The 18,980-nt window shown below is 37.9% G+C and overlaps 1 protein-coding gene and 1 pseudogene across 5 annotated transcripts in view; one reads left to right on the forward strand and one right to left on the reverse strand.

Moving 5' to 3' along the window:
- Positions 1-18,980, forward strand: part of CCDC85A (coiled-coil domain containing 85A) — a 213,798-nt gene that overhangs the window by 149,011 nt on the left and 45,807 nt on the right. The window lies entirely within an intron of this gene.
- Positions 10,196-11,782, reverse strand: LOC139436797 (la-related protein 1B pseudogene; annotated as a pseudogene).

Below are 18,980 nucleotides of genomic sequence, written 5' to 3' on the forward strand. Positions count from 1 at the left end.
CTACAGTCTACACCAGATCTCAGGTGCGCATCTTCAGGGTGGTGATTCTTACAGTAGCACAAAGGGAATATTGCAAAGCTGGCTCAGATAAAGGTGGGAAGCCTCTGGGAAATTTCTAGTTAAAGTCAGTAGAAGCAAATGAACAGGAGAGATGCCAGGATCCCAGAAGTCAAACACAGGGAAGTAGCAATAATCTTCAATCCTGAGCTTTGTTTCTAAGGTGCTTCCTTTGAAGGCTTCTTGCCTCCTGCCTTCCTAACTGGTCTTTGCTTTTCTTAAAGGTACAGCTCCCTGTGCTTGACATTGGGTTTGTGGCTTGAGTTGGGGTTCAGGTGCTGAGACTGCAGCCTAGGTTGTCAGAGCAGATTAAAAGCACCAGTAGTATGCACCTTTTCATCAAGAGTACAGGTCAGGCCTGGTTAGGCAACACCTTCTAGCCCTAGGTCCTAACCTTTAGTCTCAGAAAGAATGTCCTAAGACTTGGGGTCTGATGTGCTCCATTTTACTTTCATAACAATTCCTAAAAATGTATAATGCAATAGTAAGTTAAGTGATTAAAAAATTTTAAAGTAGCTGATGCAACGAGCTGATAAATGAGCAGATGCAACGAGCAGGAAGTGGATGTGGCTCAAATGGTTGGGCACCTGCCTCCTGCATGGGAGGTCCTGGGTTCAGTTCCTTTTGCCTCCTAAAGAAAATGAGCAGACAGATGAGGGAACTATCTTGGGATGCAGAGAGGGGGGAATTAAAAATATCTTATTTAATAGTAACTTAAGTGCCAGAACAAAATTTTTTTAAAGAAATCAGTTTTATGTGTACATATTAATAAAGCATACAATTCATCCGAAGTATACAGTCAATGGTATTTTGTATAATCACATAGTTGTATGTTCATCATTTTAATCATTATTAGTTCATTTTCATTATTTCAATAATATAATAAACAAAAAAACAGACAAGCAAATAAGAAAATTCCTCACCTCTCAATCTCTTTATGCTCCCCCACTGTACATAGCTGTTATTTCTGGCTATTCTATCCAAAGTGTATAATCGATGTCTTTGAATATAATCACAATGTTGTACATTCATCATCTCAAAAATTTTAGAACAATTTCATTACTTCAGAAAGGAAGACTCCACAGCCCTTAGCATTCCTTCTTGAGACCTATAACCACTAATCTCATGTCATCTTTATAAATAAATTAAAAAAAAAACATTAAGTTAGTAAATATTGGTTTGAAATAAACAGATACTGCTAAAAGTACATCTTTTACTATATGGAACAGACAATAAAATACTGTAATGATGTTGAATGATAAGGAATCAATAAGAGTAAATTGTAATTTTGCATGTGCCACCAGTCATCTCAAATGAGACTTCTAGTGTGTGAGTTCTCCTTGAAGAAGTCTGTGTGGGCAGCTGAAGTCACATAGAAGACCCAAGAGCCAGAAAGCAGGATCCTGTGACATGTCCTGGAAGTTTACTGGGGAGCCCACTGGGCCCCACACACCAAAATGACAGGTCAATGGGCGTAGAACTTAGGTGCTGAGAGACTGGGCAGAAAAACAGAGCTTAGCTCTCGAAGGTTTGAGAAATAGGGCCTGAATCCATGCGCTGTGCTGGAGATGGGATTAGAGCTCCAGAGAGATTCTGTGTGGAAGTTAACTTTGGTGCTGCTGTACCATCGGTTTGCTGGTTAGGAATGGGACGAGGGTTAAGGCAGTTCCTGACTCCGTGGGTCTAAGAGAGTTCTCTGCTCCCTCAGGGGCAGAACCTTCCCTGAGCTGAAGTGGAGGACTTGGCTAAGCTTGTAAAATTATTTTTCCTTACTATAACTTTATCAAATATGCAATGATGATGGTGATCTCAAAACAAGCATTCTGTCAGACTTCTATAAAAAAGGCAGATTGAATTATTTGCACAGAAATGAGGAACTCTGTCTTCAGATTTATTATGTATACTCCTTCCAAGTAATTTATTTTCTCCATGTATATTAGGAACTACGTTTTTAGCTTGATAGCAGTGAAAGGATATGGGAAGTCAGTGTTTCTTGATGATAGAGTGCCTCCTCAGTCACTCTCACACAGGTAGGTCCAGGAAAATAAATTTTCAACTGAATTGTGATTTAGACTATGAAGATTTATCTAAAGATGAGTTTACTAAAATGGTCATTTATGGAAAGATGTATACATTTGTAAATGTCAGAGGTGTGCGTTTTCCACAGATTTGAATTTATATAGGCTGTGGACCTGTTGTTTAATTCTACCCTAATGTTCCGAGGTACTTCTTAAGGACACACTGCAAATAAAAACACTTCATTCCTGGGTCTAATGTGATGATTGAAGTAAGTAGCCTTTTCTCAGCAAATCAGCTAAGCCAGTGACCTTGAACGGAAGCCCAGGTTGGGTCGCAGGTGCTAACTGCAGAAAGATGAGCAGTCTATGGAGGGCATATGGGGAGTATTTACAGGCAATTCTGTTACAGACTTTCCTCTTTCTTGTATTGTTTTAAAATCTTGCTTAACTTTGTTTATGCTCAGGAGGTAAATAGGCTCATAATTCTCTTCACACGTTTGCAGTGCTCTCCATAGCTGTGTGCTCCCGGAGGAGCCAGGCTAGAATAGGGTTAGTTATGAATGAAAAGAATGGAGGCAGGAGAACGTCTCTGACCAGCCTCCCTCCACCCAGCATACCTCAAGACACCTTATTAGGATGGAATTTTCTCAAGTGTCTGAAAACATCATTTAATTCTTATTATTTTTAAAAATTAGAATGCCTCAAACCGTTTGGGACCAGGCAGACGCTTTTTATTTTATTTTTTTAATCTTAATGCGATCTAAAGGCAAATGTTTTTATTGTCATGATATTTGCATTCATATTTATGTTATTCAGTTATTATATTTATTCCTTAATGTCAACTCCTTCCATTTTTTAAGCTCATAGACTTGACTTTTACAGACATTTTTAACTCTTAAAATTCTCAAATGTAGTATTTTCATGTTGAAGAACTATGTTCCTTATTTAGTGTAACAACTATGTCAGACTAGAGTTTAATATTAGTGCCAGACCATTAATGGTTACAAAAATGAAAAAAATAATAGTCTCTTTCTCAAGGAACTTGTAGTTCACTGTCTATTTTAGGATTTCATGGTCTGTTTTATTTCTCCGTTACTTTTCTTTACTCTTTGACTTATAAATTTCTTATCCGTTTATAATTTAAGATATTTTCCTAAACAATTAGAATGACCATGTACTGAAAAGGGGTAACTTAGGTGAAAACTTTAAGATTTTCAGTTTCCTCTGCTTTGAAAGTTAAAGAAGCAGTCTTGTCTTTTGTGAGGGTAAATAAAAATCATTGGTCTAAGAAAGCAGTTTTATAAGATGGCATGCAGTATTTCTGGAGTATTACATAATCAATCTGAAAAATTAGTGCAAGCAAAACAAAACAGTTTCATTGTGTAACCAAAATGAATTAAAAATATCCTTTGGATTATAGTGTGTACAATTATAGACTGCATAGAGTTGTATTCAGCTTGAGAAACCTTTATTTGAAAATTATAGTTATTTTAGGTATAGATGTTTATTTACTTTGGTTTCTCAGGTGTCATAAATATTGAATTACGCTTTCAGAGTCAATAGGATTTTTATAGACAAGGACAATTACTTTAAAAACGGTGTACTGAGATATTTGATCTGAGTGAACAACCAACTTTTGTCCAAATGCTTATGATTGCATGATTACATTGTATTTGGTGATATTACATCAAATTCTCTTTTGTTATGACTCAGGAAGAATGCTAATGTCATTGAAGCCTGTGGCATTAAATTAAGCAGAGCGAGCATTTCATTGGGTCCTCCAGTTGTCCAGAAAAGAATTCTGGATAGATTCAGGAAGGCAGCTGCTTTAAAAACTGAAATTAGACATTGAAAGCCAGAAGAAACTGCCCTTTTCTATGTCCATCATTTTCTTCTAAGCCTATAGACTTTTGAGACTTTGGTTACAAGGAGTTTGTGAGAACTTCCTAAGACTGCATCATGAATGCCACTCATATTCCCTGAGCCCACTAATGACTCAGCAGATTCTGGCACTTCACTTGGGTTGGTTTGCTAGTTGTTGACCATGTAGCTTGTGGTCATCACTTTGGCTCACTTTTATTTACCTAAAGGCACCACCAAAGGAACTGAAGAGATGATGTACTTATTGGATTGTAGGAAAAATGTGGTTTTCATTCCTTCAAGAAATGCATGAATTGAGTTCCAGAGTGGTGCTCAGTTGTTAAAAGGAAAAAGGTATGCATCATATTAGTCAGTCAAAAGGGGTGCTGATGCAAAATGCCAGAAATTGGTTGGTTTTTATAACAGGTATTTATTTGGGGTAGGAGCTTACAGATACAAGGCTATAAGCATAAGTTACTTCCCTCACCAAAGTCTATTTTCATGTGTTGGAGCAAGATGCTGCCGACGTCTGCAAGGGTTCAGGCTTCCTGGGTTCCTCCCTTCCAGGGTCTTTCTTTTCTCTGGGTTCAAGCTTCCTTTCTTGCCAGAGCTTGCTTCTTCCTGGGCTCAGGGTTCCTCCCTTGCTGGCGCTGGCTTCTCTTTCCTCTGTGAGCTTACTTCCCAGGGCTCCAGCTTAAGGCTTCAGTATCAAACTCCAACATCAAAAAACCCTTCAACTCTGTCCTTTGCCATGCCTTTTGGTGGGTGGGGACTCAATGCCCTAATGATATGGCCCAATCAAAGCCAGTATTGTAACTCAATCATGCCCAGGTACAGACCACTTTAGAAACATAATCCAGTATCAGTTTTTGGAATTCATAACCATATCAAACTGCTACAATCAGGTAGACTTTATTGGTCCTGATCCCATTCTTTGATAATTGCTTAATTTAGTTTTCACGTAGTCTCTCTGTGGGTCTGTGTCTTCCAGGAGTGAGGAGTATTATTCCTAATGTGGCAGATGGCAGATTTGCTGGAGCGGACCTTAGGTTGAGTCCCGGTATTCAACCAACTAGCTTTGTGACTTTGCGGAGCTACTGATGCCTCTAAGCCTTCAATCTTTCATCTGTAAAATGGAGGTGATAGTTCCTGCTTGCTAGGAGTGGGGTGGGGTGAGGGTTAAATGCACTAATGCATGTAGATAATACATAAGCCTTTTTAGCAAAGTGCTTGATACATGATGAATCATATAAGAATTATTATCCATTATTTGTGTCATCTGATATGCTTGCTTGACCAAATTGACTAGTCTGTCGTTGCCTGGTAACTGTTCAGTGGAGCTAAAATGACCGAATTCTTGTGAATACAGAAGAGCCCAAATAACACTGAGATCAGCATGAATTTTCCTGTTCTGAACTCTCTCACTACACTATTGCAAAGTGTCTCTAAAATCAAAGGGCATGAACAGGGTGAACATAATCTGGGTGTGGCATAGTGAGTTGCATTTAACAAGACTTTTGAGATTCTTTTTTTTCTTAATATACTTTTAAATTTTTTTGCAAAGATACATAGATTACATAAACGTTATATGAAAAATATAGGGGATTCCCACCTGCCCCACTCCCAATCCCTCTCACACTTTCCCACATTAATAATGTCCTTCATTAGTGTGGTACATTTGTTACAATTGGTGAACACATTTTGGAGCATTGCCACTAAGCATGGATTATCGTTTATGTTGTAGTTTACACTATCGCCTACACAGTTTTGTAAGTTATGTCAAAATATATAATGGTTTATATCTGTCATTGCAATGTCATTCAGGACAATTCCCAAGTCCTGAAAATGTCCTCATCTTACACCTGTTTTTCCTCTTTCCTCCCCTCAGAACCTCCAGTGGCCACTGCCTCCACATCAATGATGAAAGTTCTTCCATTGCTAGAATCACAATAACTCTATATTAGAATACTATTAAGTGTACTCTAGTCCATTGTTCATTCCCCAATCCTGAGAATTTTGGGATGGTGATGCCCACTCCACCTCTGTTGAGAGGGGGCTTAGATCCCATGGGGCAGATTCATTTTTTATTACAGTTTTACTAATGACAGGAAAAAAAACTCCGATATTGCAAGTTTAGTTAGAATACCACTGACAAGTAAAATGCTTAAATTAAGTAGTGGTTTTATAGTTTTTTGACTCCTTATTTTTTTTTCGTAGTATCAGTAATTTATTTTCAACAGTGGTATCAAATTGTATCCCATTCATATAAAGTTTAAGGGTCTTTTTCTTTAATTTATTAACTTCTCCAGTGAAAGGAGCTGTTAAGTATACAGAGTATAGGAGAGAAATATGTACAGAGATGTTATTGCTCTAAGGACTTTCAATATTCATTTACTTAATACTCACAGCAACTCAGTAAAGAAGATACTATCACCATCCCCATTTGGTAGATGAGGAAATTGAGGCATGGAGAGGTCAAGACATTAGCTCAAAATCATAAGAAGTGGTAGAGCTATATCATTTGAACGTGGGGAGTCTTATCACAGGCTCAGCCACCACACTCTATTTCCCTCCCCCCAAAATGACTATTGGAGGGCAAGGGGTCCCTAATGAAGAAGAGTAATGAAGAAGCCATGCTAAAAGGAAGCAGCAGGAGTAAAACAAGAATATGGGAGGATTGGAGTTAGGCATGGAACGAAGATGACCCAAGGAGGAAGAAACAGAAAGTTCTTGCCCATATCTACAAGGGTGCCTGGATACTTGCTCAGCTGTCTAGGCTCAGGGCAGGGGACAAGGGAACTGGCATGGGCATCTGCCATGTGGCTCTTTCTCCTCCACCAGGCTTCTGTTCTCAGACCCTACTCTACCCTTGTCCTTTCTCACTCAGTCCTATGTCCTCAAATATCAGTTTTCTGCTCTCGATTTCTACATTAAAACCCAAACCACAGACCTCTTTCCTGAGCTCCAGACTCATATATTTTACCTGCTCACTCAATAACTTGCTTTAGATGTCTGACAGAAATAGTAAGCCTAACATGGCCAAGATTGAACTCTTTTTTTGTTATAACATCTTTGCTATGATATAATTCACATACCATACATTTCAACCATTTAAAGTGTACAACTCAATGGATTTTAGTATATTCAGAGCTGTGTAGTCATCTCTAACAATCAATTTTAGAACATTCTCATCATCCCCAAAAGAAACCCAGTATTTGTTAGCAGATACCTATTTCTTCTCAACACCCACCCCCTCCCAAGCCCCAGGCAACCATGAAGCTACCTTCTGTCCCTAAAGATTTGCTTGTTCTGGACATTTCATATAAAGGAAATCATTTAAATATATAGTCTTTTGTGACTGGCTTCTTTCATTTAACATAATGTTTTCAAGATATCCATGCATATTGTAGCATATATCAGTACTTCATTTCTTTTTATTGCTGAATAACATCTGTTCTGTGGCTATACCACGTATTTTTTATCCATACATCAGCTGATAAACATTTGAGTTCTTTCAAAATTTATAATGCTGCTGTGAACAAATATACAGGTATTTGTGTGAATGTATGTTTTCATTCTCTTCTATATATACCTAGATGTGTATATACACTCCTATAAGGTAACCTTCTAATTAACCTTTTGAGAAAACTGCCAGGGACTCTTTTCCAAAGCAGGTGTACCATTTTACAGTTGCATCAGCATTGCACGAGGGGTTCAGTTCTTCCACATCTTCATCAACACTTTTTTATTACAGTCATTCTGGTGAGTGTGAGGTGATATGTCATTGTATTTTTAAAAAATTTATTGAAGTATATCGCTCATGCATAGACAATAAGTGTACAGGAATAGTTGTGAACTTACAAAACAAACATATATAACATCATACAGGACTCTCGCACCTCACCCTACCACTAACACCTTGCATTGTTTTTAAGCCTTTTTTAACTACTGATTAAAGAGCATTGTCAAAATATTACTACTAACCAAAGTACTGACAATTTTCTATAATTACTACTACAAAGTACTAACCAATTTCCCCCCAATCTCCCTATTATTATTATCTTTATATCATTTATATGTGAACATACATAAACAATAAATGTATATAGTAAAAGTTGTGAACTTACAAAGCAAACATGCATAACATCATACAGGGGTCCTGTACATCAACCCTCCACCAACACCTTGCATTGTCGTGAGATGTTTGTTACAAATTAAAAGAATATTGTCAAAATCTTACTATTATCTTCTATTTGGTGTATTTTCCCCCAACCTACTGTATTATTATTTTTAAAAATGTTTTTTATGACAGAAGTTGTAAACTTATAAAACAGTCATGCACATGTGCAGAATTCCCAAACAGCACCCCTCTATACACCACACTGTGGTGGAACATTTGTTACAAATAATATAATATCATCTGATTGTTACCGCGCCCATAGTGTACATTTGGCACACATTTTCCATACTGCCCCATTATCAACACAGTACATCTTTTGCATAGATGCAGGAATATTATTACTGCTAACCACAGTCCATAGGTCGCTCCAGTTCTATCTTTCCTATGTTTCTCCACATTCCCACCACCCAGCAATAGTGATGTACATTTGCTCTAGCCAACAAAGGACACTCCTGCATCTGTATCATCAACCACAATTCTCATTCACCTCTTGGTTTATTGTGCTATTCTGCTCCTAGATTATTCTCTAACATTCTGTTAATTGGCATTCACATACCGAGGCTACCATTTCAGCAACATCCCCATTTATAAAATAGCTGTTACTATGTGTTACCATCCACTCTATACATTTCCACACTTTTACTGTAAAGCTAATCAAAATTGTTATATACATTAAGCTTCAGTAGTCTATCTCAGTCCTCCTCTTACCTCCTTTAAGAATCCACCACCTACCACCAGGTCTTGAAGCTATTTTCCTACAATTTATTCTAGAAACTTTATGGTTATTGCTTTTATTTTTAGGTTTTTGATCCATTTTGAGTTAATTTTTGGATAAGGTATGAGATAGGGGTCCTCTTTCCTTCTTTCAGCTATGGATATCCAGTTCTTTCAGCACCATTTGTTGAGTGGACTGTTTTGCCTGAGCTGTGTGGGTTTGACAGGCTAGTAAAAAATCTGTTGACCATATATGTGAGGGTATGTTTCTGAACCATCACTTTGGTTCCATTGGTCTATGTGTCTGTCTTTATGTCAGTGCCATGCTGTTTTTTTACCACTATAGCTAGGTAATACAATTTAAAGTGTAGAGAGGAGAATTCACTTTTCCTTCTTAAGATGTTTCTGGCTATTTAGGACCACTTACCCTTCCAAATAAATTTGATAATTATGTTTTCAATTAAAAACAATACTGCTGCACTTTTTATTGGAATTGCATTGAATCTGTATAGCAATTTGAGTATTGTTGCCAATGTCTGCAAGGGTTCAGGCCTCCTGGGTTCTTATGTTCCTGGGGCTTGCTTCTTCCTGGGCTCAGGGTTTCTCCCTTCCTGGGGCTGGTTTCTCTTTCCTCTGTGAGGTTACTTCCCGGGGCTCTGGCTTAAGTCTTTAGTATCGAATTCCAACATCAGGAACTTTTGCATCAAAAGCTCCAACTCTGTCCTTTGCCATGCCTTTTATCTGTGAGTCCCCATCCACCACGGGGCAGGGAGTCAATGCCCTAATCATAACTCAGTCATGCCCAGGTACAGGTCAGATTACAAGCATAATCCAACATTTCTTTCTGGAACTCATCAATATGTTAAACTGCTACAACATCCAATTTATCTGTTTTTCTTTGGTCTTGTGTTTTTGTGTAATATATAAAAGTTTGCCTAATTCCAAGGTCATGAAGATCTACATCTGTGTTTTCTATAAGCGTTTTATAGTTTTAAACTCTTATATTTAGATCTCTGATCCATTTTGAGTTAATTTTTTTATATTGTGTGAGGTAGGGATTGAAGGTTATTCTTTTACATGTGGTTATTCAGTTGTCCCAATAATCATTTTACTGAACAGATTATTGTTTCCCCATGGAATGGTTTGACACCCCTGTCAAAAATTAGTTGAAATAGATAGGTTTACTTCTGGATTCTCAATTCTAATCCACTGGTCTACATGACTATCCTTATGCTGTTGCCACACCATCTTGGTTACTGTAGTTTTGAAGTTTTGAAATCTAGAAGTATGAGTCCTTCAGGTTTCTTCTTTCTGTGTGTGATTGTTTGGCTATTCTGGGTCCACTTATGAATTTTAGATCAGCTTGTCAATTTCTGCAAAGCCAGCCAGAATTTTGATAGACACTGCGTTGTATCTTTATGCCTGTGTGTTTGTTTACATCCACTTCCATTCATAGATCCCGTTCATAATAATATAAGCCATCATAATAATATAAGCAAGTTCTGGATATTATTTTTGCCCAAGATGTGTGCTTTCCTGTTTGATCTCCTCCAGGGTGTTTTCTCTTGTTAGGTGGTGTGTGAGTTGCAATCAAAATCTTGTTTAAATCCTGGTCATCAATTTTATAATCTGAGTCATTATCAAACCAATCAGTAAATGTGTTTTTTCAACCGTCTGTTCTACCTCTTCACTGAATAAACAATCAATCGAATTCTTCTTGTTCTTGTTCTTTTGGAGGATATAGCTGACTTGATGCCTCATCAGGTACAGGCATGAATTCCTCTGATATTTTTGGTGTTGGACAATGTCTCTTTTTTACTTCTATCCAAGGCTTGGAGTTCAAGTCAGGCAAATTAGTAGACAAACCTGTAGACATTGTGTGAAGATTACTTGTTACAGTATTTTTTTTTTTTTTTTTTTTTTTGACTCAGTGGACTTCCAATTCTTGGAGATTGTGGGGCAGACCCTGTATGTGAGCCAAACACTTGGTCTGGTACAAACTCTGGGCAGTCAGTTGAGAGAAGTCTGTTTATGGCACACTACATGGTGGAGGGCCAGGAATTGGCCATTTTTGTTCTGGTTCTCTTTTTTTCCCTCTTCTTCTCATCTACAGTTTCTACTTCTGTGTTATCTTTCAGTGCCTCTAAAATGAGACTAAGGTTTGTAATGAGAGCCTGAACATGGTAGAAACCAGCCATGAGGGAAATGGACAAAACCCTTGCTCATCTACCTTTCTCTTAAGAAAGGAATCCCATTCTAAGTTTTCTACTGAAGTAATAGTCTATTTGGTGCTTAATATACTCTTTATGCACTGTTTCTTCCATGGTATACACCTCTATGCCTGTACCATCATTGTAGTAATACATCACGCTAGTATTAAGTTCTGCTTGAAATGGTTGATCAGGCCTTTTACCATGTTCTTGGTAACCATATGAATAGTCAAAGTTCAGTCAAGGATTTCCTCTGCCTCATCTGCTTCCCTATCCTTGGCCTCTTCCTCAGCCTCTAAAGGAAGCTTGGATATTATTACCCTCACTTATCACACTGGAAATTTCATTTTGATCATCTCTGTTTTCTCTGTCTTGCCTCCAGCTTCCTGTGTCATTCTGCCTATTGTTATGTGCTAATTTATTTGTTTCAAGCTGACATTTTGAGCTCTTCTGGGATCCTCGTCTCTCTTGACTCTCTGGTCTTATATCGTCTAAGTGGAATGGTACCCACTTGTTAGTTTTAGCTCTCTTTCATTGATTTCTCAACTGAGCTTCATCTTTGCTGACATTTTCACCAGGACCATCTAATTTTCTTTCTTGCTTTTCTTTGCTATCACTGCCAGTTCTCTTTCAAACCCTCTTTTTTATTATTATCTTTTATTTTGTGGCTTCTTATTTCCTTGCCTGATAATACTTTGACATCCAGTGTTCACTAATTCACCTGATGTTGGCCAATTTGCCATATTGCTGAAATCACTAGCCTTGTTGGATTTCTTTGTCTTGAGTTTTCCTGCTTTTATACTCTTGGGGGAACTGAGCTCCGCTCCTGCCCTTGCCAAGCTGCCTCCCATGGTGACTGACTGATGAGCCTGTGGGTGCCAGCCCCAGCAGCGAGCTAAGTGATTATTTCCAGATTGAACTCTTGATTTCAGGTCCTAAGCCGGATCCTTCTTCAAGCCATGTCAGGATGGCACCACAATTCCCTAGTTGTTTATGCCAGAAACTTAGTCATTATCTTCAGTTCCTTTTTTTTCTCAATACCTCACATCTGCTCTACACATGTTTTGTTGGTTCTACCTCCAGAAGATGTATTAAATCTGGCCACTTCTCACTGTGGCCCTGTTCTGGCTCATTTACAACACTTATCATCTCTCAATCCATCTCTTGTAGTGGAAGTGATCTCCCTGCCTCCACTCTCCTTCCTCCTCTGTCTTTCCTCTGCACAGCAGCCAGAATGATCTTCTAAAAGTATAAATCAGGTTATGTTGCTGCATTGCATCACATCACCTCTTCTTCTCCAGTGGCTCCTTTCTGCAAACAGTAAAAAATCTAAACTCCTTACTGTGGTCTATTGATGCCATGGGACTTGTCTTCTGCCTGCCCCTCCAACCCCATCTCCTTCCTTCTCCCTGCACTTTCTTCCCCATCAGCCACCCTAGCCTTCTTTTTGTTCCTGAATGCATCAGGCTCATTCCTGTCTTGAGGACTTGGTATGTTCTGTTCTTGCTCTTTGAAAAGCAGTTCCCCAGATCTCAACTAAGTTTCCCCAGCTCTTCCCTGCTAATGTATATCTAAGCTAGAGTGGTTAAGCATGTACAGGGGAGAGGCATACTTATTTATATGTCTGTGTATGCGTTTCTGTCTGCCTGTTTATTTTCCCTACTAGAATGTTCTTTGAGGGGAGAATCCCTGTTTGTTTTTTTTCAGTGGAATATCCCTAGAATATGAAAGACTGCCTAGCACCTGGTAAGTTCCAAATAAATATTTTTTCAGGGACTGTGGGTGGTGACAAAGTATCTGTTGCTATACATATCAAAATAGGTAAATACAATAAATATTCTAAAGTATGTGGTCTTTCCAAATGTATCTAAATTAACTAGATTTGTTTGAAATGATCACTTTGTATGCAGATAGAGGCTGTTAAAATATTGTGAAAATTTTGGATTTCATACATAAGGGGAATGTTCCTTGTGTATTATGCAGTGAATTTGTTTGCCAAATATATTTCATGACCAGTGCAGAGACTATATGTTGGTTAAATTCAACAAAATTTCTATGGATTCCCAATTGATGTAGTCCAAATTAATGATGCTTTGCTGTACAGTTGGATATAAAATTATTTTTATTCTGCTGAAAAATATGACAGTAAAAAAAACGATAGGCTTTTAAAAACATCCAAATACACATTTAAAAAGCATATTGACTTTCTTAAGAAAAGAACAACATTTTTATAGGTTCATTCTCTTTGGAAAGTTTGATGATAACAGATTTCCTTCCTTGTGTATTCACTGACAGTACCAACAAAATGCATTACAAGGAGGGGGCATATACATCAAAGGCAATTGTTATATTTATTAAAAAGACATCCATTTTTATCCATTGGCTTTGGGAAAAGGCAGTTATTTTGTTTGGGAAATGACATCAACAACAGCAACATAACTGGAGAGTAAGACCCATTTTAGCCTTGAATAGCTGTTAAAATGTACTCATGCTTAAAAGCTCTTTAGAGTTTGAAATATTTTTCTTGTAGTCACCGGTTCTTTAGCCTAATTTATTGCTACTTACCTACTATCTCCTTTGCGGAGTTGACACTTTCAAAGCCAATAGTAAAAGTGAAGGCAATTTCACAGTATCAAAAAGTTCCTCTAAGCCAGGCTTCAGTTTAGATTGCTTGTTATTATGTATTTTATAAGTGGAACTGTGACTGCATTTTGAATTAACTGCTCCAGACTCTTCTGGGAGTATACAGCCAGGAGAGCTGATAAAAGGTTGAGGAGAACATTCATTCTTTCATTTCTTCAGCAGTAGTTATTGAACCCCTTCTAGCACAAAATACTGCACCAGTCACAGGGCAGTTTAGAGAGGAAATAAGGCAAGTCTTTGCCACAAGGAGCCTCCAGCTTATTTAGGGAGAGAAATAAAAGCTGAAGCAGCTAGGCATCAATTTCAAAGGAGCAGGTAAACAGGTGGATTATAGTAAATATGAGACAAAATACCATTTTCCTCCATATAAATAACTTTGGTTTGGGAAGAGGAAAGACTTAAACAAATTTAGGGTGGTTATTTTCTGGTTCAAAAATTAGGACCGAGACCCCGGCAATTTTCTTTATGATTTATAAAGTGATTTGTTATGAAAACCATTGGATTTAGATGTACATTTAATGAGTTACTCTTTTATAGAAAATAAATGAAGGTCAGGACTATTTCAGAAAATATAGCACTCGAATGACACTAGGAGAATAATAGCCCTTGTGATTTTTCTGTCAAACTGTTCCTGGAAAAGGAATCTGTCTTTCTAGTTCTCATTCTAATTAAAATAAACAAGACTGCTGTGTTTTTCTTCTTTTTCAAATGATACATTTTTCTCTTCCCCAAGAAAAATAACCTGTTTTTATACAGAGCACTGCCCACCGTCCCCCAAACCCCCCACCCCCAGGCTGCTCTCTGACAGTTCCAAGCCCCTGAGTGCCCCATCGTCCTGTCCCAGGCCCACAACTCCACTTGCCTGCTGCCCCAATATGCTTCTGCCCCTTCAGAACACCCCTCATGAGAGGGCCTGGGAGGAGAACGTCCTAAAAGATGAAGCTGAAATTCCCTCCAGTGGGTATTGTGACCAATGGAGCACCTTCTTCTTAAGAAGCAAGGACAACTGTGAGGAGACTGTTGCCAGCTGGAGTTAGAAGCCAGGCATGATGCTAAGGTTCTGGCTGCCAGTTAGGACTTATAGTTACAGAGTCTAAGTCTTAGTCTAGGTCTAAGTGTAAGAACCAAAAAAAAAAAAAAAAAAAAAAGCCCTAAGTTTACAGTTGAAGCAGTGGAAGAAGGCATCATTCGAAACAGATCTCTGCCTCAAGCTGCTTATACTTCCAGAGTCTGGAGCTTCCCCACCATGGCCTGTGCTCTGGCCTTTCCTTCTGCTTGAACTGTCTTCTCCAGTGTCTTTGCATAGCTGACTTATAATAAGTTGTAGTGAGAGCTCTTCCCTGGCCACGCTCACTAGTGCCTCCAAGTCTCTCTATCCCAGGATCTGTTCTGTTGTCTTCACTGTGATATAAACTTCATCAAATAGCCTTTGTTTGCTTTTTGTTATCTGTTTTCCCACTCTAATTTGAGCTCCATGCATGCACAATTCTTACCATTCTTGTCTTCTGCTCTACTCTCCAAACCTGGAACAGTGTCTGTCAAGCAGCAGATAATAACTATTGAGTGAAATCTCTTAATATTAAAGTAAATCAACAAGTATCCATTAAACCTCTGCAGACAAAACTACCAGTCACTGTATTTGTTCAAAAAATGAAAACGGGAAAGTAAACAACACAAATAGAAAGCAGGTAAAGAGAATTCTTAAGACACTCTATACATGATTCATTGGCAAATGAGTTGAGAAGGAAAACTGAAAGAGATTCATGGAGTGGGGAGAATTTAGAATTGTGGTATTATTGAACCTCAGGGTAAGAGACCAGCCCAGCAGCGTACACAGCTGGAAGCCTGTGGAGCATCCCATTGATCTTCCTCTGAACACTTCCAGCGACGTGAGGCACAGTGTTCTACAGGGCAGCATGTTCTAGTCTTTGGCAGTGCTAATTGTTAGAATGCTATTATTCATACCATCAATGGAAGAATAGGGGTACTCATGTAAGTAGAGTGAAATGAGCAGAATAGTTTTGACTAGAGGAAAGGGTGGGCAGAGGCCCAGAACTGAAAGAGTGTGGGGTCATAGAGACGTAGCAGGGGAGGAGAGGAAAAGAACAGATGGAAGGGTCTGAGAAGGGTAGAATTAGCTTTATAGATAGTGGGCTGGGGCAAGACCTGATCCATTTTTCAAAAAACATATTTAGGCTAATTAAAACCCTATTTAAAAAAAATTAAAATAAAAAAAAACCCTATTTTAAAAAGTTCTATCTCTGCCATCAAGGTCATCTGAGTTAAATATCCAAGCAAATCTGAAAATGCGATTCTAATAAGATTTTTTTTTTCAAATAAAAGCTTCAAATTATAGAGAGAAATGTAATCACTTATACTTCTGGAGCTAATATGAGTTCTGAACAGGCAGCTGACCTTTGCTTGCCTGAGGAAGAAAGAGAAACACTTTTCATCAGAACAGTAATAACTTAAAAATATATAGTTCCAAAGTGATTTTCTTGTAATATGTAAAAGCCAGAGAATGGTGGGATTAATTTGGAACTAATCCAAGGAGCATCCTCAGAAGTGGGGGTTTATATTGACAACAGATTGGATATCATGTGGCATTTATACTCTTTTTATTTTTTCCTGAGGTAGACTAACTCCTCAGGAGCCACGGAAAAGTCAATATATGTAAATGCAACACCTTTATAATCTTCCAGATGATTTCCCTCTCATACATACTTCCAGATGCAGTAGTTTGTGTTAGAATGGACCATTACCAGATTTTATTTTCTGCCCTGAAATTCTGGAGACCAGACAGCTATTCATATAATCGTGGCCACTCGAAATTTTGAAAAACCTTCGCTCACTTCAACTACCCACAACAAACCTTTCATGTACAATAGTCAGAATAATTCATGGGTAATTTCATGTTGGATGTCTCCTTACGGAGAACAACTCAGCCTTAGAAAGCAAGGGGAAGAAAAGAGGGTTTAACTTTCACTAGAGTGCTTTGAAACTATTACAAAGGGAAAAGTGGAGCTACTTTATATGATTGAATGAATTTCAGGTAAGTTGAAGTGAAGGCAAGTCAAGGATATTTTCTTTGGAAAATAAGTATTGTAATGGTAAAAATCCATTAGAAATATCTAAAATCAGGAAGAAAAAATGAGAACTTAGAATTTAACTATGAAGAACCTTGACAACACTTCGATGATTAGAAGATCCAAGATGGAAATTTCTGTGGTGTCCCAGCAATGCCACAAAATCTTTTGAATGTAAGTGACTGTTCCACAGTGTCAGGGGCCAAATTTTACTGCCTTCTCTGGTTCATTTCTGTCATCAGCAAAATGAGAGGAATAAGAGGCAGGTTTTATTAGAAAATCTCAAAAGTTCATTCCAGTTCTAAAATTTAAATCGTTTAGAAGATGTGGAATTTGGTGTAATTCTTTCATGCTTACATATTTAATTGCAAGAGCACTTTGACCTTCGACATGTAGGTTCAAAAAAAAGTGAGATATGTGTTGAAAAATTGCTTCTACTATGAAAGTGTGCCCAAGATTTTCCCAAAGAACATCCTGAGAATGTTGTTGGGTTTTCACATCACTGTTGTTTATTTCACCATCTTTTCTAATGTCTAGATGTCCATAGGTCTCCCAGGAAAGAGAGAGAGAAATAAAGTTCCTTTTGGGGAAATTTAAAGCAAATCACCATGTGACTGTGACTTAACTTTTCAAGATCTTGTGATTGTGGGGATATAATCCAGTTTTTCCTCCTTCTGCTCCCTAGCATGTCCATTTCTCTTTAGTCATGCTTCCCTTTCCCCCTCTCCTTAAGATCAGTTTTGACTTCAGGCCCTTGTCCATGCTGTGTTCCCCACATTTGTCTGTCTGGCCTCTCAAACTTCTGTCGCTCTATTAAGTTCAAGTTTCTTCTTCATAGGAACTACAGCCAATATTGTTCTCTTTCTGTACGTCCCTTTCATGTGGTTTAGCCCCAAATTTCATGTTACCGTATTGTTTTCTTTATTTTTTCTTCCTATTACCCCTAACAGGTTTATACACCTCATAAAGTTAGTGTCCTTCTTTAATACATTGTCCTTAATAACATAATATTTGGCTATTCCCCCCCCCCCCCCCCCCCCAGGAATCCATTGTGCTCTTTTGGAACCTCATTCTCAGAATTCTGAAGGCCAGAATAGCATTTTGAAACATCAGTTTTACTATCTGTAAGATACTGGTATAAAAATATAATGATCAATTCAAATTATAATGTGTTTTTATACAGTTTTATAAACCCCTTTATAATAAAAGGAGTGTTATTTTTGTCAGACACTTTCCACATTCCTGAGGTGTAATGGGTGGCCAGCTTTTTTTTTTTTTTTTTTTTTTTTTAGTTGACAGCACAATGAAAGTACCCTGGGAGAGGAAGTAAAAGGAAGAAAGAGATGGAGTGGTGAATCAAAGTAGACATGGTCAAATATGCCCAAGCACCTGAGAGGCCCTTTCTCTTCCTTACCACACCATGAGATGATTTTAGTGATGTTTTTCCAATGATGAGATTGTGATGTGATGAGACTATTAGAAAAATGTGGAGTTTCTTAAACTGTATATTTTCTGTTTTATTGAAAGAAATAAATAGTTTACATATTTTCTGTCCCATTATTGGTTGTGTACTACTAGTCAGGTTAAGCCTGGGTATAATGCAGTAACCAACCTTGCAATCCCAATGACTTAACAAAACAAATATTTATTTTTCTCTCATGTGACAGTCTAATATTTGGGTATTTTCTTCAATGGCTCTTCATATAGGTACTCAGAGACCTGTGCCAGTCTTACAGCAGATTCCAGAAAAATCTTTACTTACTCTATTCCCATTGAAGGATAGTGTCTTATTGGATAGAACAGCTAGCAGCATACATTCTCATATTTAAGCATTCAGATCATGTGTTTTTTTCTGTTTTGTTCCCCCCCCTCATTATGGCTTTTTCATTTGAGGTATCCATTAATACTTAAGTAATAATCTCAAGGAAGGTTGAGAGCCTGGAACAATTAACAGGACCTTCTGGAACACAGCACATGGGTGTGTCATCCTATAGGGAATTTGTATTGTGAATAACTTACTACGACAGGCTATACCTGGCCTTCTCTTTGTCCCCATCCTAGAGCAGTGCTAGACACAACGCGGTGACACAGAATATATTTGTTGAGTGAATGAATGAATGAATGACCTCAAAACCTCTGCAGCTTCACCTCACCCTAAATCTTTTTTCATTATTTTACCTTTTAAAAAATATTCCCCATCTCCACTGCTCTA

The sequence above is a fragment of the Dasypus novemcinctus genome, chromosome 17, assembly GCF_030445035.2.
Source record: "Dasypus novemcinctus isolate mDasNov1 chromosome 17, mDasNov1.1.hap2, whole genome shotgun sequence".
Classification (NCBI taxonomy): Eukaryota; Metazoa; Chordata; class Mammalia; order Cingulata; family Dasypodidae; genus Dasypus; species Dasypus novemcinctus.